This window comes from Furipterus horrens, unplaced genomic scaffold (assembly GCF_987537825.1).
Source record: "Furipterus horrens unplaced genomic scaffold, mFurHor1.1.pri manual_scaffold_4, whole genome shotgun sequence".
In the NCBI taxonomy this organism is placed as follows: domain Eukaryota; kingdom Metazoa; phylum Chordata; class Mammalia; order Chiroptera; family Furipteridae; genus Furipterus; species Furipterus horrens.
Window position 1 is genome coordinate 172206746 of NW_028327174.1, and position 23992 is coordinate 172230737.

General features: G+C 38.8%; 1 protein-coding gene and 1 pseudogene across 5 annotated transcripts in view; one reads left to right on the forward strand and one right to left on the reverse strand.

Moving 5' to 3' along the window:
* The window catches only part of UBAP2 (ubiquitin associated protein 2), a 123103-nt gene that overhangs the window by 98752 nt on the left and 359 nt on the right, over positions 1-23992 (reverse strand). The gene's annotated exons all lie outside the window — the stretch shown is intronic.
* Positions 6495-6831, forward strand: LOC150013312 (H/ACA ribonucleoprotein complex subunit 3 pseudogene; annotated as a pseudogene).

Consider the following 23992-nt stretch of genomic DNA (forward strand, 5'->3'; position numbering starts at 1 on the left):
TCAATTTACAGGTATTTTATAACATACAAAAATTAAAACTAAAGATTCCAGGAAAGCAATATTTTTGTAATTTTTACCTCATTATAGTAATGGTTTTCTTAAAAAAGTCAAAGGATAAAAAGTTGCCAGGATTAATAAATAATTTTAAAATTCTAAACTTTTGTTCATAAAAAGGTAGCTGGACCCTGTGAAATACAAACCACAAACTGGGAAAATTTTTATCAACATACACTGACAAGAATTAGTATTTAGATTATACAAATACTATAAATCAAGAAGAAACAAAATTACTCGAGAAGAACCAGTGAGAGATGATCAGAACTTCATAGTAGGAAACCAAAATAGCCCATCAATATATTAAAAAATTCTTGACCTTATCAGTAATCAGAAATTCAGATTTCTTTTCAGAAAGTGCAAATTTTAATCACAAGGAGATGCCATTTCAAAACCTCTAACATGACAATACCTAGTAATGGTTAAGTGAAAAACAGAAACTTATTCATTGCTAGTTTGAGTGTAAACTAATGTAACCACTTTGTATAACAATTTGGCATTTCTTTATAAACAGGTACATACCGTATGATTTAGCAATTCCACACTCTGGACTATAAACTCCTGCTATATATTATATATATCTGCACCAAAACACATGTACTAGCATGTTCAAGAGAAAAATCCAAACGTTTTTCCAATACAATCCAAACATTGTTTTCAACATCTTTCTACCAAAGAACACCATAAAGGAATGAAAATGGATAACGACCACCTATGTGTTGGGAGAAACTCAGGAACATACGCCAAGGTTCAATTCCCAGTCAGGGCACATGCCCGGGTTGTGGGCCAGGTCCCCAGCCAGGGGCATGAAAGAGGCAACCAATCTATGTATCATACGTGGATGTTTCTTTCCCTTTCTCCCTCTCTCCCCCTCTCTCTAAAAGTAAATAAATAAAATCTTATTGAACTGGTGACCTTTTGGCCTGAGGGCTGGTGCTCAATCCACTGAGCCACACCAGCTAGAGTGGTTTATTTATTTATTTTTTTAATTTTTAAAGACACATTTATTCAGCATCATGATCAGACTATTACATTTAGCAATCAACAGCATGGGTGCAAAAAAAAAAAAAGAAAAAAGAAAACTACATTAAAAACCCATTGTTGGAATGCTTTACACTTTCCACAGAACAGAAACTAAAATAACCTGTTATACAATTAGTCACAAATACAGTCCTCGAGTTTTTTGCCCATTCACATGAGTATTGTCTAAAACATGTCTTCTTTGAAGCAGCTTGGCCTGCCATCACTGTGCCTGGCTGAGTTCACAAATCTGTTGTAACCTGTAGCATCCCTGTCAGTTCTCTGGCTCTCCTCTCCTGCTAAGCTTTGTTTCCTGGCAGTAATTAAAACCTTCTGCCACTGCCATAGCTACTGCTACTGCTGGAACCACCACAGCCACCTTGGTTTCATGGTCTGGCAAAGTATTGGCCTCCACCACCGTAAGGGCCAGAGCTTCTGCCTCCAAAGCTTCCTCCTTTCATGGGTCCAAAATTTGAAGATTGATTGTTATAACTGCCAAAATCATTTTAGCTTCCGCCACCTCCAAAATTGCTTCCATCATTACCAAATCCATTATAGCCATCCCCACTGCCACCACAGCCACCACCACCACGGCTACCACCAAAGCCACCTCAACCACTGAAGTTTCCTCCACGACCAAAGTGGTCATTCCCACCAAAACCACCTCCACAACCATCTCCAAAGTTTCCAGAACCACTTCAACCTCTCTGGCTGGATGAAGCACTAGCCATCTCTTGCTTAGATAGGGCTTTCCTTACTTCACAGTTGTGGCCATTTACGGTATGGTATTTCTGAATGACAATCTTGTCTACAGAGTCACGATCATCAAAGGTTACAAAAGCAAAGTCTCTTTTTGCCACTGCCTTGGTCAGTCATGATTTGGATCACTTCAATTTTCCCATACTGTTCAAAATAATCTCATAGGTGATGTTCTTCAGTGTCTTCTTTAATACCACCAACAAAAATCTTTTTCACAGTTAAGTGTGCACCAGATCTTTGAGAATCTTCTCTTGAGACAGCACTCCTTGGTTCCACAACTCTTCTGTCCACCTTGTGTGGCCTAGCATTCATGGCTGCATCCACCTCCTCCACAGTGGCGTATGTGACAAACCCAAAGCCTCTGGAGTGCTTGGTGTTAGGATCTCACCATCACCACACAGTCTGTGAGTGCTCCCCTTTGCTCAAAATGGCTCCTCAGACTCTCATCTGTTGTTTCAAAGCTCAAACCTCCAATAAAGAGCTTTTGTAGCTGTTCCAGCTCTTTGGGAGACTCCGACTTAGACACGCCGACTGCAGGGCAGGAGACTTTGACAATGCTTACTCAGCGGCATCCACCCACAGAAAGGAGTACAGTAATCTAACAAACGTATCTGGTTTTTAATTTTATTATTATTTTTTATGTGTGTGAGGGTCAAGCCAGGTCAAAAGCCTAGAGGTACTGTATACTGTGTAATCAAATTTGGAGCAGAAGGTGTCTCTACTAGAAGAGATGGGAAGCTAATGGGTAGGTGGTTGTGGTAAAAAAAGAAAAGAAAAGAAACAAAAAAAGTTTCTGGAAGTATCACTGGAAAGGGACCAGGCCAAGAACAGGTCTGCCTTGGACTCCCAGTAGTGTGTGGGTTCTTAACTTCATGCAGGAAAGATTTCAGAACACAAATCCAGGTAACTTTGAACTCTGGTTTTGAAGCTGGCGCCAGTGAAACAGAGAAAGGGCTTAAGGTAGAAGACACAACAGGGGAGAGCCTAGGCGGTACTCTGCTTTGGCTCTCTAGAAACAGGAATGAAGTAGGCCACACTGGGCTACATGGACTCACTGAGAAGTCAGTCATAGTGTGATTCGGTTGGAGCATATCATCCCATAGACTGAAAAGTTGTGGGTTCAATTCCCCATGAAGGCACATGCCCAGGTTGTGGGTTCGATCTCTGTTTGGGGCACATATGGGAGGGCTGCCAATTGATGTATATCTCTTCCCCCCTTCCTCTCTTTCTAAAAAGCAATGAAAATATGTCCTTGGTTGAGGATAAAATAAGTATTTTTAAAATAAAAGAAGTGAGCCAAGTCAAGGCAGGGCTACTTTTAGCTCATTGAAAAGTCTAGGATAGAAGCAACAGGAACGAACCTAGGCATTGCTCTTCTTTAGCTGTCTAGAAACGTTATAGGAAAGAAGTGAGCCATGGCAGGGCTGCTATTAGCTCTCTGAAAGGTCAGAGAAAAAGAAGCCTTAGAAACAGGTTTGGGGGTATAACCAGGACAAGCTGCCACTGCCATTGCTCCCCTAGTTACAAGTCTTGTGGGGACCCTTAGAGTTTAGGAGAGAAAAGTAAAGGTGCATGCCCGAGAGGGAAGAATGGTGTGGGCGTGCTCCAGAGAGACCCCCTGAAGCTGGTAACTTAGAAATTAAGAATAGCCGGAAAAATAAATAAATAAATAAAATACCTAGATAAAAAGGAAAAAAGGGAAAGAAAACAGATAAAGATTAAAAAAAAAAGAACAAAAGAAAACAAAACACAAAACAAAAAGAATGACCTAAGAAAGAGCAAATCATAGCAGAGTCAAGCATTTCAACGAACAATAAACTGTATTCTGTTTTCCAGAACTATCAGTTACGGAGACCTCAAAGCTAGCATTCACAAGAAGTGAAACAATGTCCCCCTATTTACAAATCTTAATAAATTCCAGGTTAATGAAATGACATTATACTAGAATTTCTAGATATCTTTTGGACAGGAGACTAACCATAATTATTTATCAATTCTGGCATACAAGAAAAACTCTGTCCCCAACCTATTTTAGCTAGAAAAGGTTTGAAACATTTTTTTCTGCATTATCTGTCCTAATATTATTTACTTATCTTCGCAATAGGTCCTCTCTTAACTGGAATGCTAGATAAAGGCCACAGGTATATTACTGCACTGCCTTTGACACACAATAACAGCAAATAACCAATTAACCAGAATTATCTCACAAGTCCAATATGGTTTAAAATTTTTTACTATATTCAAATCTGTCTCTCAGTATGAGCACACACTTTGCATCCTTTTTGAAGTTTAACAATTCTGAGATAGTGTTGATTTGAGTTTTGTTTTGGTTGTATTAAATGGAAGAAAATTCCTTGTTTTATCACTATTGAGAATTTTATGAGTTTAAGGGTCTCAGTTATTAATAAATACACATGAACGAACACATTTTTGAACTGTGAAGCACCATACAAATGTAAAACATATCAGCATTTCTGAAGTAAAGGGATTACTTGATTATTTCTAAAATCACCTCAAGCACTAATGCTCTATAATTCTATCTTAAGTATCTAAAGTAAGCATCCAGTCAAAATCTGCCTGGCCAAGTGATATGAATGGACCTAGAGGGTACTATGCTATGTGAAATAAGTCAGACAGATAAAGACATATACCATGATTTCACTTATACGTGGAATCTAAAGAACAAAGTAAAAAACAGAAATAGTCTCATAGATAAAAGAAGAAAATGGTGGTTGCCAGAGGGAAGGTGGGCTGAGAGGTTGCATAAAAAAGGGGAAAGGATTAATAGTACAAATTGATAGTTACAAGAGAGACACAGGGATGAAAAGTATAGCAGGGACTATAGTCAATAACACTGTAATAACTAGGTACCATGCCAGGTAAGGTACCAATGGGAGGGATCACTTCATATAATATATAAATGTCTAACCACCATGCTGTACACCTGAAATTATAAAAAATAATACTGAATGCCAACTATAATTGAAATTTTAAGTTTGCTATAAAACAGTAAGCCATGTTACACTGGCAGTAGCCTGATGCATCTCATGTCCATTGTTTGCATCATCCTCTCTTGTGCCTGGTTTAATCTCATATTGCTTTATAAATTTAGTGCAGCCTAAGTGTAGTGTTTAAAGTCTACAGTAATGTCCTAAACCTTCCCATTCACTCATCACTCACTCACTCACCCAGAGCAACTACCAGTTCTGCAAGCCTCATTCATGGTAATTGCCCTATACAAGTGTAGCATTTTAAAAAATCTTTTATACCATATTTTTCTGTACCTGTGATATGTTTAGATACACAAATACTTACCACTGTGTTACAATTGCCTGTAGTATTCAATACAATAACAAGCTGCACAAGTTTGCAGACGAGGCCATACCGTCTAGGTTTATGTAACTGCAATCTATGTTTGCACAATGATAAAATTGCCTAACAACACATTTCTCAGAATGGCACATGATTGTACTTACAGATTTCCAAACAGTTTTTTTTTTTTTACTAAATTATATGACCGTTTTCTCATTTATCTTTTAAACTACTTATTCCTCACTGACCCTATTTATGAAAATAAATGAGGCACATTAAATGTAACACAGTGGGAATTTCTCCTTATAGGAGTGCCATCTGGTGATGAAAATCTGCAGGTACAGAAATCAAACTAAGTTGAATGAATGCCAAGACTGAGGGTTTTTAAAATTAAACTTATTGGGGTGACATTGGTTAATAAAATTATATAGATTTCAAGTGTACAATTCTATAACACATCATCTGTATATTGCATTGTGTGCCCACCACCCAAAGTCAAATAAAATTGAGTTTTCTGATTTACAAAAAACTTTTAGTCCGTGTACCCTTGCTAGTTCAACCAAATATTTTGATATAATGTACCTGAACCCTCACTTATCAGGAAAACCATGAACTCTTTTTTGTTCCAAACTATTAAAATTTTACTAATTCACTTATCTGTATAAATATTAAGATTTTAAATCTCTATTCCAATCATCAACCCACATTTGATAATGAATAGGTCATTAGGCTATAAATAATGGCCCCTGTTCCATGGCTGACCCTGAACAACTGCTTTGTGAAACATTGAAAGTACACTGCTTACTTTAAATTTAAGTATTCTTTACTGGGAATAATCAGTTTTATCTTTTAATTAAGGTTTACTGCTCTGGTTTATATATTCATAAACTGTTAACTACAACAGGCCATTTTCAGAAATATTGCAAATGTTATCTTGCAAAAAAACTTTTAAAAAAAGAATGCTTCTGGGCCCTGACTGGTGTGGCTGAGTGGACTGAGCGTCAGCCTATGAACAAAAGAGTCGCTGATTTGATTCCCAGTCAGGGCACATGCCTGGGTTGCAGGCCAGGTCCCCAGTTGGGAGCGCGTGAGAGGCAACCACACATTAATGATTCTCTCCCTTCCTTCCCGTGTCTCTAAAAATAAATAAATAAAATATTTTTAAAAATAAAAATAATGCTTCTAAGAATGCCTGCTAAACAAATTCAGGAGCTTATTTTCTGTCACTATGGTTCTCCACACTAATACTGAAATGTCAGAATAGCTGAATTTGTGTTCATAAAAAACGTCTTCATGTTTAAGATATTTAGCAAAACCCTTTGAGAAATAAAACCAAGAGTTTAAGTTAGGCTGAACTGCAGACGGAATCGGGACCTCCAACTCCAGCGTGATCATGTTCCTCCAGTTTTACCTCAATGAACAGGGAGACCGGGTCTATACCCTGAAGAAGTTGGACCCTGTGGGACAACAGACCTGCTCGGCCCATCCTGCTCGGTTTTCCCCAGACGACAAGTACTCTCGACAGCGCATCACCATCAAGAAACGTTTCAAGTTGCTGATGACCCAGCAACCGCGCCCTGTACTCTGAAGGTCCCTTAAATTTCGTGTTTTTCCTGCCGCTTGCTGCCCCTCTGAGACTTTCCGAAACCAAGCTCTTCAATTTGTGAGCCTTGAAGCCCTCCTAACCCACCAAAAAAAAAAAAAAAAAAAAAAAAAAAAACCAAGAGTTTAAGTGAAAGCACAGGGAAAAAAAAGTGTTACCAAAATGCTCTGAAAAAACAGAATTCAGAAAATATATCAAGTTAACAGGATGAATGGTTCAAATTTTTATATTAATTTTATATAAAACTTCTAGAAACAGTGACTTTATAAATCAAGATAATAGCATAAGTTACCAAAATAATTATCAACACCGTTAAAAACTGTTGCCACCAAAGAACTATGAAGATGAATGTGGCATGAAAACCAGACTATAAAAATCAACACTTCTGCCCTGGCCGGGTGGCTCAGTGGACTGAGTGCCAGCCTGTGAACGGAAAGGTCACCAGTTCAATTCCTGGTCAGGGCACATGCCTGGGCTGTGGGCCAGAGGCAACCAATCGATGTATCTCTTGCACATATCAATGTTTCTCTCCCTCTTTCTCCTTCTCATCCCCTCTCCAGAAGTAAATAAAATCTTTAAATATAGATATTTAATATTAAAAAATCAACACCTTGAATATACTTTCATATGGAAAAATTCTATACCCTCTTTTCTGGAAAAAGTTATGGGTAGTAAATAGGAATGCTTCTGCCATTCCTTCTATCACTCTCCACCCCCAAGACTTCTACTACCCTGGAACAGGTTCCAACAGAATTCTTAGAATAGAAACAGACAAGAGCAAGAGATTCTAAAAATAATTCAGCATACATATCACAGGTTCTTGAGCTGAAGGAAGCACCAGGTTATTTCAATCTATCAAACCAAATTTTAAAACCCGTATTTACCTCACCTCATTCAAAATAAGTCAAAAAGATTAATGACAGATTTTAAGACAGGTAAGACCTGCTACTACATCTTTTAACCTCTTTTTTCTTTATTTTCATAAATTTTCTTGAGTCAAACTGACAACACAATCAAAATAACATACAAAGCTTCCTAGATTATTTAAATTACAAGAATGGCCTAAATCAGTTGTACTATTAAGTAAAGTAAGCCAGCAGAATAAACCAAACTGATTAAACTACAAAGATTTTCTCTGTAGAGGGTCAATTCTAGAAAATGTTTTATCAACTACTTTTTTCCAAGGACTTTTTTAAAGATAAAATGCCTCAGTGACCTGGCTAGTGTGTCTCAGTTGGAGTGTCACCCTGTAACCAAAAAGTTGCAAGTTCGATTCCCGGTGAGAGCACATGCTTAGGTTGCAGTTTTGAGCCCCAGTCTAGGTGCATATGAACCCCAGCTGTCCACTCAGTACTGATGCCAATGGTGCTAGGACTACCTGGTAAGAACAGGAAGGCAGTCTTATGCACCCATTCCCAAAAGCCTAAACCCAATAACAGCAGCAAACACATACTGTTTACTATGTGCCAGGCACCAATTAAGTGCTTTATAGTATATATAGTATTAAGTTATTAACCTTCCCAACAACACTCTGAGATACACACTAATATTACTCCCACTTTACAGATAGGAAACTAAGACATACAGAGATTCACAGCTAGTAAGTGGTAAAGCCAAGACTCAAACCCAGGCCATCTGTCTCCACAGTCTGTGCTCTTAACCCATAAGCTATGCTACAAAGCTAACTATTCAATTATAAGATTTTATTTTTATTTATTTTTAGAGAGAGGGAAAAGAAGGGGAAGAGAGAGGGAGAGAAATATTGATGTGCGAGAGAAACACTACTTGGTTGCCTCTCACACACCCCCAACCAGGGACCAGGCCCACAACCCAGGCATGTGCCCCAACTGGGAATCAAACCAGAGACCTTTCAGTTCGCAGACTGGTGCTCAATCCACGAGCAACACCAGCCAGGGCTAATTTTTCAATTATAGATATACAGTAGACTCCAACTCAGCTTCCTCTTCTTCAAGACCACATAACTACCAGCCCTGACCAGATAGCTCAGTTGGTCATAGTGTCATCCCAATATGCCAAGGTTGTGGGTTCAATCCCCAGTGAGGGGACATACAAGAAACAACCAATGAATGTATAAATAAGTGGAACAACAAACTGATGTTTCTCTATCTCCCTTCCTCTCTCTCTAAAAAAAAAATCAATAAATGGAAGTTTTAAAAAAGAAACAAAAGACCACATAACTACCATTAGCATCACTCGCATAGTTCATATCTGATGCAAAAGATCTGGTTCAGAGTCAGAATTTCACCTACCATAACAGCCTTTCAGATACCCATAGGTGCTCCCTTTGGCTCTACATTGTAATGTTTTTGTACCAGTTCTATTATTTTTATTTAACTTCCAATCTGCGTTCTTGCTTTTTCTTATAATACCCATAAGTTATACACCTGAAACTAATATATTGTATGTCAACAGTAATTTAAAAATAAAAATAAAAAATTTAAATAAAATACCCATGCCCTGACTGGTATACCTCAGTGAATTGAGAACTGGACTGCAAACCAAAAGGCTGTCAGTTTGATTCCTAGTCAGGGCGCATGCCTGGGTTGCGGGCCAGGTTCCCAGTTGGGGGTGTATGAGAGGCAAAAAATAAATAAAATAAATAAAAATAAATAAAATAAGAAAGAAAAGAAAGAAAAGAAAGAAAGAAAGAAAGAAAGGAAGGAAGAAAATACCCATTATTCTCAACCTTTTTCTGCAGGGAAAATTCACTTATTCATTTCTGCAGCAAACAGGATTAGTTTATATTAATAACCTCAATGATTTGGGAGGCCCAGAGGAGCCAACAAAAGGAAATCTATATCCTCAACCCAGGAGAGAGTAAGGCAGCTAAAATGTCAAGGAACTCTAGTATAAAGACCCAATTCCATGCAGCTCAACTGCTTGTGCCCTGCATGCCAGGAGCTGACCAAGCTGATACTTTTATTCTCCACAGCTGCTGAGGGCAAGGTCAAGCAGCTGGTGGACAACGCTGAACTCCCCCACTGCAACCAGGATTAGCTGACAAGGGAAGCACAACGTTATCTGCGTTATCTGCTATTCTATGTATATAATCTGCCTCTGGAAAAGATGAATGCTGGTGAACTCTTCAACATTACAAAACACCAAAAATTATTTGGTATATTCACATTTCTCTTTCAGGTTAACTAAAGTCAGGAAGGAAAAAGTATCTAATTGCCTATGGTGGTTTCCAGATATCTGTCCCACTCCAATCCTAATTTCTTGAATCTAAATCCTGACTTCACCCAGAATCCTATCTTAGCAGCTACATTATGAATCTTTGTTCTCCTATCCCTTGAAAAGTCCCTTATCATTCATGACCAGTCAGTCTTACCCCTTCTTCTAACAGCACTTTTTCTAAAAAGAAAAACACCTAAAGTATTGGGTTGACCAAACAGCCTGTTTAGTTTTTTCTGTAAAATAAGAAACAGTTTTCATTTTCACCAATAACTTTATTGATTTGGATATTCTGAGTATGTCGACTATCTCCCGCTATTGGCTTCTAGTGGGTAGAGGCCAGGGGTACTGCTAAACATCTTCCAATGCATCAAACAGCCCCACAGCAAAAAATTATTTGGCCAAAATGTCAATAGTACAAAGAAACTTCACAAACCACTTCTGACATATTTGATCAGTCGCACCACCTTCTCCATACACTGCCCAAATCTTTTTTTGCATCTCAGTTGCATTTGCTTTTCTTGCAATAAAGCATAATACGCCATAAGTGTTGCGTATTTTCTTCCATTTTCAATATTAAAATGGCTATACAAAAATTCACCAATTTTGGTAAGTTTTTTTGTAAAATGCACGCTGATATGACAGCTGTCATAATACAATCTAAAAAAATTGTTTTGAATGAAGTTAAAGACAACTAAGCACTACTAGGGCCATCTTATGAAAAAAGCTAATACTTTTTTGGCCAACCCACTATATCAGGTTATTTTCATTTTTCACATCTCTGCATGAACTATTTGGTTCTCAATTGTAAAAATACACAAATATTTCACAACTGATTTATAAAGGTTTGATATAGCTCTTATTAAGCTATTCCAAGACTGCTATATCATGTCTAGCTATTACTATAAGCCAAAAATAGAGATACCAAATTTTTTTAAGTATTCAGACCCAGCCCTGACTGATATTAGATCAGTTAGACTGGGTGTCATCCTGCAAGGTGATAGGTCACAGGTTCAATTCCCAGTCAGGGCACATGCCTGGGTCACCTCAATATGTGCATATCCAAGAAGCAACCAATGGATGTTTCATGTTCCTCTTGTACATCAATGTTTCTCTCCCTCTCTTTCTCCCTTCCTTCCCCTCTAAGAACAAATAAATAAAATTTTTAAAAATAGAAGTACTCAGACCCATAGTTTTTCATTACAGTTCTTCAACTTTCCTCATGAGTTCAGGATACAAAATCTTGAATAGTTTTTTTAAAGCATATTTGTTTTATTCTAATGACATACTTATAGCTGTTTCACTCATGCCAAAAGCAATTTTTATTATTTTTTCTAACCTTCATCCAAGGATATGTTCATTGATTTTAGAGAGAGGACAGGAGAGATGGAGAGATAGAGAGGGGAAGAGGGAAAAGGGGGGGGGGAGCGGGAAGGGGGGAAGTTGGGAAGAAGGGGAGACATTAATGTGAGAGAATCATCGATGTAAGAGAAACACTGCAGCTGCCTCCTGTGCACGCACCCCAACTGGGGGTGGAAACTACAACCTAGGTATGTGCGCTGACTAGGAATAAACCCGTAACATTTTAGTGTATGGGATGATGCTCCAACCAACTGAGCCACTTGGCCAGGGTCCAAAAGCAACTTTAAAAAAATCAGTTGCCCTGGCTGGGTGGCTCAGGTTGTGGGTTAGATTCCCCAACAGCGCTAGAAGAATCAACTAACAAATGTATAAGTAAGTGGAAGAACAAACTGATGTTTCTCTCTCCCCCTCTTCTCCCTCTAAAATCAATAAATTTTTTAAAAAATGTCAGTTACCTGAAGAATGTATCAAAACATAGCCATGAAAATCCATTTAAATGTTGACATACCTATCACTTATGCACCAGGCTCAGTTTTCATCCAATTACCAAATATAAAATTTCTCAATAAGTAAATCTCCTACCACTACTATTAAGAAAATCGCACATCCGTTTCCTTCTCACTATTCCCTATATGCAAATTAATCTCAAAAACAAAGGCTTATAAAAATAAACTTTAAAGCACTCTTAAAAACTGCATGTTCTATCTTGTAAGCAATGATCACTTAAGCTGTATTTCTCAAAAAGAATACACTTCCTTCATTTCCTCAGTAAACATCCCCTTAACTTTCAGTCTGGTTTCCATCACCATGTCACTCCAACAATAGGAAAAATGCTATTCCCCAGGTCACCAGTGACCTCCTTCTAATTTAGAAGAATGGCAAATCTCCTAAATCTTTCTTCTGTTCTCATTCTTTCACCTCTCCCATTCACATTTCATCACTTTCTTCACTTGGCTTTTTAGACATACCACCCTGGTTCTGTTTTCAAATCCTCATGTCCTTCTACCCCTGAAACAAAATTGTTACATTCTTGAGCACATTCTCTCTTCCCACAGAAATTCTGTTATTGGCATCAATAATTGCATCCAACTTCAAAGAAAAACTAAAGACCTGGTGTCTCTCCGGATATTCAGCTTACTAGATACCTACATCTATAATGAAATTCATTAAAAATTATCTCATTTGAAAATTTCCAACATTTTCCAAGTGGCGAACATTTGTCTAGTGTTCCTAGCAGTATTTCGGATAGGTAAAGCAGCACAGTATTGAGATTAAGAGCACAGGTTTGAAATGCACAAAGACCTGGGCTCCCTAAATTACTCGATCAGGTAATCCTAATCAAGTACTTGACTCTTTCTCAAACCTGTTATGAGGTATCTGAATTAAGGGTCATTGTTTGTACCTAAAGTCTGCTTCTCGCCTTCTAGGAGTAAATTAGGTAGCCCTTGTCCAATACTAGTTTTGATATGCCAGTCTGTCACATATAAGAGGGGAGGACTCAAAAAAACCTGGAACTACCTTCTGAAGGGTGGGTCCCTTTTAAGTACAGCCTTACCCCACTAGCTGAGTGTTCTAGGAACCATCTGTATCAGTGTACAAGCTGACATTGTGAGAGACTGCATTCCGCTTTAGTAAATTTTTTTGAAGACTGTTTCAATGTATTTGCCCATTTCATGAGTGATTTACAAGCGCACCTGCCCACACCACACTGAGTGTTCAGCAGTTTTTAACCAAAACAAACAAACAAACAAAACCAGCATAACCCTTGTGTCCCACCCTCCCTTTCACCTGATCTCGTTCTGAGCAACTTTTTTTGTTTCCCTGGACTAAAAAAGTTCTCAAAGGCAAACATTTTGCCCATGTGGAAGAGGTGAAACAAAAAACAGCAGAAGCACTAAAAGGGATCAAAATTAATGAGTTCAAAAGCTATTTTGAGTAGTGGAAAAAATGTCTCAATGGGTGTACTGCATCAAATGGAGAGTACTCTGAAGGTGACTCCAGTTTAAACATGTTAAGAATACACAATTTTATAAATAAATTGTTTTTTGGATGTCCCCCCTTGTACAACCCAGCAGTTATAAGGCACCTTTATCAACTACCGTATCAATAAATGCCTCTAGTTCACTGAAATTTCATGCCTTTATTTACCTGTCTGAACTATGCAAATTGTGAAACTGATTCAGACTGTTATTCTAGAATACTACTAAAACTCATCAACTTCTGTTCACAAATTATCTACTCTTCGATGAAATACAGCTCTTTAATTTCTGATCCTTACAACTTGGTCAAATTGGCCTTGCCATTCTCCCAAATTGCCCCTGCTTTTTTGCCTCCACATTCCACCAGCATGTTTTCTCAACAGCAGACTGAACATAACCCCCCATTACTCATTTTCTCTCTCTCAATGTATACAGCAATTGCACCACTCAATGTCCATAATAATTGTGGCATTTTAGGGACACTTAACAATACGCTAAGCAGCCCTACGAAATGGCAACTTGAGTTCATAACTGTAATTTTATAGCCTTCCTGTCTCTCTTCTCAGGGTGTACTATCAATTGCCACTTCTTAGTGTTGTATGCCTGAACTCCTCAAATGGCATCCTATATCAACCTAAATCAACAGAGGGCTTAAAGACCAGCTACCCATACTGAGTAGAACAGCTAGTAAGAATGAAAAACTAAAACAAAGGCAAGTTTTTTCGTTTACTGCAAAAATGAAGTCCAACCAAACCTCTAACTGAACGCCAACATGTAAAATAGATAAAAGTGGGCTCAATTATAAAAATGGGCCTAGTGGAACCAGGCGCAGAAGTTCAAGGGCCCAACCTGCATACTCATTCCTCATTCCCCACCCAGTGCAAAATCCCAGCATTATATATCACAAATGTGGACACTGACTTAACAGCTAATACTGGGCTATATTTCCAGATAGCAGTATTTCAGATAGGTAAAGCAGTACATTATATTATGATTAAGAGCACAGGTTTGAAAGACACAGACCTGGGCTCCCTAATTACTTGATTAGGTAATCCTGATCAAGTACTTGACTCTTTCTCAAGCCTGTGCTGAGCGCCAAACAAGATAATGTACCTCAAGTGCTTTGTCCAGATCCTAACAGCTACCATAAATGGTAGCAACTCTAAAATTAATGTGTATACTGACCACTTTTCTTTTTTGCTTATAGTTTATTTCAAAATATTACCTATTTAGTCAGCCAATTTAAATAACTTTACTGAGATATAATGAATACCATAACGTTCATCCTCTTTAAGTATACAATTCAATGATTTTTAGCATTTACGAAGCTGCACACCCATGGTTAACTATCACTCCAATAAAATCCTTTTTAACACTGGTCATTATTTTCTCCCACAGATGGCTAGACTATCAGAGTATATAAATTAGTTTATGGTATACTAGTGACATCCCATACAGCTGGGATCTTTTGGTAAAATGAGATAGCATTAGAACAATTAAATAGCTCAAACTGTCTCTTAAAAGAAAAAGAAAAAAGAAAAAAAGAAAAAAAAAAGCCCAGGCCAGTGTGGCTCAGTTAGTTGGGTGTTGTTCCACAAAGCAAAATGTCACGGGTTCAATTCCAGGTCAGGACACATGCCTGGGTTGCAGGTTCGGGGCATGAGTGAGAGGCAACCGATCAATGTTTCTCTCTCCCAATGATGTTTCTCTCCCTCTTTCTCCCTCCCTTCCCCTTACTCTAAATATAAAGAAACAAAATCTTTAAAAAAAAAAAATGCAAACTCTTCTGTGATAATAAAATAGCAAATGGCCTATTTTAACTCTTGAACAAGGTTTTTGTTCCTTAACCACCATCTAGATTTTTCGGAAAATACAAGGTTATTTTTCCACCATTGCCTCAACACTCCCAATCAAAAGGAATTTAAAAAGCACTAATAAGCTGAATTTCCAAAGGCCCTCTGGTCTCCAGAAATTCAAAGAAGCATTTCATCGGTAATCGAAATTATACCAGGAAATTTCAATTAAAAATGAGGATCCAGTCAAGGTGCAGCATAGGCAGACATGGCTCGCCTCTTCGCACAACCACATAAAAACTGCAACTAAAATATAGAACAAACATCAGCCAGAACCACCAGAAATCGAGCTGAATGAAACTCTGACAACTATGGAAATAAAGAAACCACATCCATGGAGACAGAGCCAGCAAGTTGGTACCATACCTGAGACTCCATCAACCTGGCTAACACTGTTTGACCTGCTTTGGAGATCCCCAGAAATTCCACCCCAACCAACTTATGGGCCCACCCAAGTTGCTTTCCCATATGAATAGCTGGTCTTGGCACATGTTTCACAATTTCCTAAATTCAATCAAACAAGCAACAGATGGCCTCAGTGAGCTCCAGGCCTAGCACTAAAAGCAGACAGATTAGATTCACAGCTTGGCTTCACCTGGGAATCTTCAAGCCCAGCACTACTACCAGCCATGTAAGATTGCTTTATAATTCAGACAGGGTGTCCCAGGCCAAACACAGGTGGGAGCTGACCTTGGCCTACACCACCCGGGAAACCCCAGGGCTAGCACACCAGTGGACAGCTACAGACTACATCGGAGGACCACCACCCTGCCCCTGCACAGTTGGTCCTCTACAGAGGATGAAGGGTGGTAGTCAATGGTCACAGCCGATCCTTGCAGCTGACTGGCCTGGGTAAATCCCTCCCACTGACCTGACAACAGCAGTCAAGGCTCAACTACAAGGGAGTGTATTAGGCCCACACAAAGGGCGCACCTTGAGTACCCAGCTTGGGTGATAGGGGAGGTTGTGCCACTTAACCCCACAGGACATGTACTACATTAGGCCACACTTCCAAGACACAGAGCCAAAGCAGCTCTACCCAATAAACAGAAACAAACAGAGACAGGCCGCCAAATTGAGGAGGCAAAGAAATATGGCCCAAATGAGAGAACAGAACAAAACCCCAGAAAAAAGAACTAAACAAAACGGAGATAGCCAACCTAACAGATGTAGAGTTCAAAACACTGGTGATCAGGATGCTCAGAGAAATGATTGAGTACAGCCACAAAATAAAAAAGGGAAGGTTATACAAATTGAAATGAAGAAAAATATACAAGAAACCAACAGTGAAGGGAAGGAAGCTGGGATTCAAATCAATGATTCGGAACATAAGTAAGAATAAATATTCGTCTAGAACAAAAAAAAGAAACAAGAATTGAAAAAAAACAAGGACTAGCAACCTCTGGGACAACTTTAAACGTACAAACATGCAAATCACAAGGGTGCCAGAAGGAGAAGAGGAAGAGCAAGAAATTGAAAATTTGAAAAAATAAAGAAACCTTCCCTAATTTGATGAAGAAAATAGACATACAAATCCAGGAAGCACAGAGTCCCAAACAAGTTGGACCCAAAGAGGACCACACCAAGACACATCATAATTAAAATGACAAAGCTTAAAGGTAAAGAGAATCTTAAAAGCAGCAAGAGCAAAGAAGAGAGTTACATACAAAGGAAGTCCCATAAGACTGTCAACTGATTTCTCAAAAGAAATTCTGCTGGCAAGAAGGGACTGGCAAGAAGTATTCAAAATGATGAAAAGCAAGGACCTACCACCAAGATTACTCTATCCAGCAAAGCTATCATCTGGAATGCATGGGCAAATAAAGTGCTTCCCAGACAAGGTAAACCTAAACAAGTTCATCATCACTAAGCCATCATTACATGAAATGTTAAAGGTACTTATTTAAAAACATCAAAACTGTGAACACTAAAATGACAACAAACTCACAACTATCAACAACTGCATATAAAAAATAAAAACAAAACAAAAACATACTAAGCAAACAACCAGAGCAGGAACAGAATCATAGGTATGGGGAATCATATGAAGGTTTATTAGCTGGGAGGAGGAAGTAGGAAATGGTACAGGGATTAAGAAGCATAAATTGTTATGAACAAAATAGACAGGGGGATGTTAAGAAGAGTACAGGAATGGGTGAAGCCAAAGAACTTACATGCATGACCCATGGACATGAACTAAGGGGTAGGACTGCTGGAGGGAAGGGGGGTACCAGTCAGAGGGGGGGCAAAGGGAAAAAAATTGGGACAACTGCAACAGCATAATCAATAAAATATACCTTAAAAAATTAAATTGACCACCCACGTGGGCAAACAGAACTAAAAATAATAATAAAATAAAATAAAAAATAAGTCCTGGCTGGGTCGCTCAGTTGGTTAGAGCATTGCCCCGATATGCCAATATTGTACATTCAATCCCCAGTCAGGGCACATACAAAAATCAACCAATAAATGCATAAATAAGTGGAACAACAAAGTGGGGGGGAAAAGTTTTAAAAAGATAAAATAAAACGAGACCTTGATTGGAGGAAAAAATTGAGACACTCAGTAAGTTACGATCAAAAGTTGACTCAAAGAAAAATGTTTAATGTGTCCTGGAGCGTCATCCCAGACACAAAAAGGCTGCAGGTTTGATCCCAGGTCAGGTGCATACAGGAGGCAACTAATCAATGTTTCTCTATCACATCTGTCTCTATCTCTCGCAAACCCTTCCTCTCTCCCTAAAATCAATAAATATATCCTTAGGTGAGAATTAAAAAAATAAAAGTTTGCTCCGACTAGTGTGGCTTAGTTGGTTGGGCGTTGTCTCACAAAGCAAAAGGTCACCAGTTCAATTACCAGTCAGGGCACATGACTGGGTTGCCAGTCTGGTCCCCAGTGAGGGCACTTATGAGAGACAACCAACTGATTAATGTCTCTCACACATCAATGTCTCCCTCCCTCTCTTTCTCCCCCCCTTCTCCTCTCTCTAAAAACAAATAAATAAAATCTTTAAAAACTGTTTAATCAGACTAACTTACATTAAGAATTACTTATTAGAAGCCCTGGCTGCTGTGGCTCAGTGGATTGAGTGGCAGCCTGCAAACCAAGTGTCGCTGGTTCAATTCCCAGTCAGGGCACACGAGTAGGTGGCATGTAAGGTCCCCAGTTGGGGGCGCAAGAGGCAACCACACAGTGATGTTTCTCTCCCTCTTTTTCTCCTTTCCCTTCTCTCTAAAAATAAATAAATAAACAAATAAATAATTTAAAAAAAAAAAGAATTACTTATTAGCCCTAGCTGGTATGGCTCAGTGGACTGAGCGCCAGCCTGCAAGTCACAGGGTTGCTGGTTCGATTCCCAGTCAGGACACACGACTAGGTTGCACGTCAGGTCCCCAGTTGGGGGCATGAGTGAGAGGCAACCACACAGTCATGTTTCTCTCCCTCTCTTTCTCCTTTCCCCTCTCTCTAAAAATAAATAAATAATTATTTTTTTAAAAGGTGATAAAAAAAAACAACAAAAAAAATTATTTAGCCTCAAAAGATAATATGTGTAGTATAGAGAGAGAAAAGTCAATGTGGTAAAATGTTAAATAGGTATACACGTGTTCATTACTATACTCTTTCAGCTTCCATACATTTGAAAATCTTAAAATTAAAAAAGCTGGAGGAAACCAAATTTTTAAAAAATAGAAGCTGCAGAAAGTACAGAAAAACAGTAAAGATCAGACAAGCAGAAGACTATGATAGAAATATACCCAAAATATCCATATTTACAATAAATGTTAACAGTCTTCATGCTCCAGTTAAAAAAGAAGTTGGCAAGTTGTATTAATAAAGCAATATCCAGTTGTGTGGTGTTCATAAAAGATTTATCTAAAACATCCCATTAGAGGTTTAGGTGTCATATCACAAACCAAAAGATCATTGGTTCAATTCCCAGCCAAGGTACATGCCTGTGCTGTGGGCCAGGACCCCAGTTGGGGGTGTGCAGAGGCAACCAATTAATGTTCCTCTCACACATGGTTGTTTCTCTCCCTCCTTTTCTATCTCTCTAAAAAATATATGTAAGTAATTAAAACATCTCACTAGAATTGGCTAAAACTAAAAATTAAAGCAATACCAAATGTTGGCAAGGATGTGGAACTCTTAACTATTCAGTCTTGAAAACTAAGCTCCAAAATCTAAGTTACCCACTACATGTATGAAATAAACTTCCCTGGACTATTAGAAAGATACCAGTTATGTAACAGCCTCAAGAGAACTAAGAACATAGTCACTCAATTTTCTGTTTCCGATGAGAAGCCTAATTTAAAATGACTGTGAACCACCATGGAAAACAATTTGGGATTACCTTGTCAACTTACACATATCCCACACACAGCCCCAAAATTCCACTCCCAGTTATCCATATAATCTTGAGAAATCTGTTTTAGTGGGAGAGGGCATACAAATATTCACAAGGAGACAAATATAATTTGTAATCACACACACACACAAAAACCTGTAAATGAGACTGACATCTATCACAATAGAATAGGATGTGGTATATCCTTACAATAAACTACCATACTACTGAAAGTGAATGATAGTTGTAAACATTTAAGAATGAAGAAGTATCAGAAGAATCATAGAATTCCATGTAGATCATGAATGAAAACTATACATTGCTGCCCTGGCCAGGTGGCTCATTTCGTTGGAGCATCATCTATGATACCAAAAGGCTACAGGTTCGATTCCCAGGCAGGGCACATTCCTAGGTTGTGGGTCTGATCCCCGATTCGGGTACATAGGGGAGGCAACCAATCAAGGTTTCTCTCTCACATCGATGTCTGTTTGTCTGTCTTCCTCTCTCTAAAAAAACAAGAGAGTCAACATGTTTATGTGAAGATTTAAAAAATAATAATAATAAACTATATGTTGTGCCATGACTGGTACGGCTCAATGGGTTGGTCATTGTCCCATAAACCAAAAAGTCGCTGGGTTGGTTCCGAGTCAGGGAACATGCGTGAGTGTCCAGGTCCCAGGTAGGGAGCGCACGAGAGGCAACAGATCAATGTTTCTCTTATACGTTGATGTTTCTCTCCCTCTCTTACTCTGTCTTCCCGGCTCTCCAAATAAATAAATTATATATTGCTTATGGATCTATACATATATGAAGTAAAAATTATTCTAAAAAATAATAAACCCAAAATGTGGAGTAATGCTTACTTCTCGTCGTCGTCGTCGGCAGCCGTCCGTCTCGAGAGACGATGGTGTAGCTTCTTAAGAGTCTATCTGCACCGCCGAGAATGGTTGTGCAGTCCGACTCGGGAGTGACACGGTATCTGTCTCCTCCCGTGTTGAATCGACATCTTGCAAGCTACAGAGCCTGGGCAGGGTAATATGGAGGGTCTGCTGTTGCTTACTTCTAGGAAAGACAAAAAGAAAGCCTTGGGAGATGATATACACAGGAGAGTTCTAGATAGCTGTTACGTTGTACTTCTTAGTCATTTTATTTGTTTTTGAAAACTCTACATGTGTTTTTATACCTCATATACCTTCTTCTCTAACATTTTTAAAAGTATATACATTATGTTTAAAAAGGGACAAAGATATATTAAACCATTAATTCATTTTTAATTTAATTTTTTCAAAATTTTCTCATGTATTTTGTTAGGTAAAATAGTGCCAGCCAACCTGACCCAAAAACCTACTCTAAATTGGAAATTTGTAAATTAATTTGAAAGAAGTAGAGGGGCGACTGGGCTTGGTCTAGAAAACTAAAGTTAGGCTTATCAATCAATCAATACTAAAGCCAATCACTTTTCCTAAACTATTTCAGTTAAATTTGTATATTTTTAAGCCCACTTATTCTTGTTTAGTGATTTGACAATGCCAAATACTGTTATCAAATGAAAAATCCCACCCTTCAAAGAACACACATCCTGGCCAGAAGCATCATCCCAATTTGCCGAGATTGCAGGTTCAATCCCCAGTCACAGCACATACAAGAATCAACTGATGAATGCATAAATAAGTGGAACAACAAATCGATGTTTCTCCCTCCCTCTCTCTAAAAAACCAATAACTATATCCACAGGTGAGGATTAAAAAATAATAAAACAAAATTAATTCCAACTGGGTTCCAATTCAATTTAGCTCATAACTCCAGCATGAAAATGAGTTATCTGAAAACTGAAACTCACTCTAGTTCACACGCTACATCAGCCAGAAATTCACAAACCTGGTCTTCAAAACCTATGAAAAGACATTTCAAAACAAAAATAATTTACTTTCTTTAAAAAGTATAGGACAGCGCTGGCCAAGTAGCTCAGTTGGTTACAGCATCATCCCCATACGCCATGGTTGCAAGTTCAATCCCCACTCAGGGTACATACAAGGATCAACCAAGGAATGCATAAATGGTGGAACAATAAATTGATGTTTCTCTCTCCCTTTCCCTCACTCCCTCTCTGTGAAATCAATTTTTAAAAAAGTACAGGACATGCAGCAACATTGAGAAAAACACTGTCAATAAAACAAACAAACAAAAAGTATATGTAGTTTGCATTATAATTGTCTGAACAAAACTGATTACTTTGATTCTTGGACTTAAAAAAACCAAAAAGATTCTATTCCTAAATACTTATTAGATAGCAGGACCAAAACTATTTCAAAACCAACTATAGGCTTACATGGTGATATTCCTTATAAATCTTCCCTGTTTTTGCCTCCCTTCAAGTTACATCTCCACTTTCTTTTGGGGGGGGAGAGGGGGAGAAAAGAAAAAAACAGCTATTTCTAAGATATATCAGCAATTCACCACCTCATCAGTCAACACCACAGGTGCCATAACACTGGACTTTTAAAGGACACTCCATTTACTCAAATTAAGAGCTAACTGAATTTGCTGACCTAAAGGTTACCGCACAAAGAGAAATAAGACAGATTTTTATGAGCAGAGGAACATCAGTTTGTGAATTCACAGACTGATTCTTTTGAATAGACATTAATCCTTCATAATACACTCACACCGTTACACCAAAAAGAAGTCTTTACCCCCCCACCAGAAAATTCTTACAGTAAGTCATCGTTTAAAAAAAAAGGACTATAGAATCAACACTTCAAGACTAACCTTTACAAAGGGAAAGCTTCACCTCACACCAGTTCAAATTTTCAAGACTGGTTTATACTTTCCACATATAGTTAATACTCAAAGGAGCAGAGATATTAACCAGTTGCCATCAATGCACAGTGCATACTGAACTAAACCTATTCTTCTCTATGTTCTCCTACTATTTCTTCCCAAATAATAAAAGCCACTCAAGCTAACACCATGAAACATTACAGAGAGCACTAGCACTGCACAGGCTGCATCAGTTAGTTACCAGGAAAGGGAAGCAAAGGTGTTACTGTTGTTCCAGCCTTGTTCTAAAGGCAAGTCCATGTGACTACTGCTGGTCCAGCCCATATTTAAAGAGAGAGGCCAGAGAAAACCAGAGCAGCAGGAAACAGGCAGGAGAGGCAATTACCTACCACAAGCCTTTTTCCCATGGCCTCATTCCCATGCCACAATTTCCAGCCACAGTTCAATCATAACACAAATCTCCCTTCTCTGAATTGAGGATCAGAGGACAAGGAAGCAAAAAGCGGAAATCAGAGCTGTGGGGTACAAGCGGGGTAGGAGTGAGGAGAAATCTCATTACACGTGTGAACTTGCCATAAGAAGGAAAATCCAGAAGAACCCGCTGGAGGCAAGCAGAAGAGCAGCGTGGGAAACAAATCATTTCTGCCCAACGATAGATAAGGGAAGCCTTCACAGGAATGGGAGGATAGCACTGGTCAAGGAGGGGCCTTCACAGGAAGGTAAGAGATGTTGGTGTACTGGAAGACCCCGTCATCTCAAGAGAGTGGAATTTACTTCCCTTCCAAAGACAGGGAAGTACCGTCCCAATCTAGGCACCCAAAGCCTACGATACAGGAGCTCTTAAGTGTTGTGTCCATCTTTCAACCACCTCTTAATAAACTGACACTAAAAACAATGCACATTTCATGGCAAAAAGTGAGGAACATACTACTTGCACACATCTTGGTTTAAAAATATCATTATAGAAAATATAAAATAACTGGTTCACCCAAAATGTTAATTATATACCCTTCAATTGAAAGAGTATCTTTGGATACCTTCTGGAGACCTTAAAAGGCTCAGTTTCTACGACACACAGGTGCTGAGGAAAGTAAGCCTCAATACTGGCAGCCCATACACCTTGGGTATAAGTAGAAACAATATCCAACGTTGGTGTAGTAAACTACAGGATTAAGTCAAACAGGAATGATGTTGGGATCAACTCCTAGAGAGAAAACAAGGATAAGAGAGCACAGTGGTGGCACTTCAGATGCCTGAGCAATTAATTAGATTGACAACCCTGAGGAAAAGGTGGGGCAGCCAAGTGAGAAAGTGATTCAGACACGAAACAAAAAAGATGTAATACACTAGGAAAAAATAACATTTTCAATACATTATAACAGAAAGCGCTTTAGTTTTTTACAAAGCGCCAAGAAGAACAAGGACTGAGGAAAAAACTGAGTCGCAACAGTCTGACACCAAAGCCTTCCAGAAAAAAAAAAGAGAAGTAGAGTTGAACTATGCCTGCGGGGAAGCCGGGGAAGGCTGCAGAGTGCAGAAGTTGGTCCAGTCCCAGGACTAGTGAGCCACAGGCGTGAAAACCGAAAGGTGGTGAAGATGCGGAGCGTCAGTGTGGAGCGGAAGCTCCAGAGGACAGTCAGAAAGGGACCGATGTGGGTTAAAAAAAACCACTCCCTCCAAGGCAGAAACCAGGAGCTGAGGGGAGGGGAAGGGAAGGGAAACGAAGGGA